We start from the raw sequence: 1,074 nt of genomic DNA on the forward strand, positions 1-1,074 counted from the left end.
TTCTTTTCCCTTTCTTTCTTTTCTCTCTTTCTTCCTTTTCCCTCTTTTTTCCCCCTTCTCTCTTTTTCTTCTCTTCCTCCTCTTCTCTTCTCTTCAAAACCAAAAAAAAAAATCAACAAAACAAAACAAAACAAAACATCATTACACACTGCTATTATACATATATATATTTTATAATCTTTTAAACCAACTTTTCTCATCATTCAAATGATTCCTTCTTTCGTTTCTTTCTTCCTTTTTTTTCTTTTCTTTTCTTTCCCCTTCTCTTACGTGTGCGCGCGTGTGTAACATTTTTTTTTCGTTTGTGAGTGTTTGTTTTGGTTTGGTTTGTTGATGCTGATGTTGGTTTATATCATTTTGTGTCATATTTCATATACAATTATATATATATACATATACATATATATAATTTTTTTTTCATAAATATTTAATTTTGTTTTTGTTTTTGTTTGGGGGGAGGGGGGTATGTGGTGGCGGTGGCGTTTTCAATGACATGACCGCCAGTAGCGCTGCAACGACGCAATACAATTGATACAAAAGCAACAAGAAGAGAAGGAAGAGAATAACAATAATAATAATAATAACAGTAACAGTAACAGTAACAGTAACAATAATAATAATGATAATAATCATAATGATAATAATCATAATGATAGTAGTAACAAATGGAGTATTCTTGTTTGTTTGTTTGTTTGTTTTTTAAACAAAGGAGCAAAATCAACTAATTGAAATCAAATCAAAAGGCTAAAACAAAGAAAGAAAGAAAGGAAAGAAAACAGCACAACACAACACAACACAACTTAACTTAACCTAACTTAAATCCATGGATGAGTATATAACCGATAGGTGGAAATTTCATCCCTTTCTTTTCTTTTCTTTTCTTTTCTTTGTTGTTGTTGTTGTTGGTGTTGTTTTTCTTCTTTTCTTTTTTTTTTGTTTCCCCTCACCTTCTTTTCTTTTTTTTGGTTTCCTTTCTTTCTTGCGTATGTCTTTCCGTTACATTTGACGCCTTTTCAATAATACCACAAAATACACAACAACATGGATGAGGAAACAAAAAAAGAAAAAAAAAAA

Source organism: Trypanosoma equiperdum (genome assembly GCF_001457755.1).
Source record: "Trypanosoma equiperdum strain OVI genome assembly, contig: ctg_725, whole genome shotgun sequence".
NCBI classification, from domain to species: domain Eukaryota; phylum Euglenozoa; class Kinetoplastea; order Trypanosomatida; family Trypanosomatidae; genus Trypanosoma; species Trypanosoma equiperdum.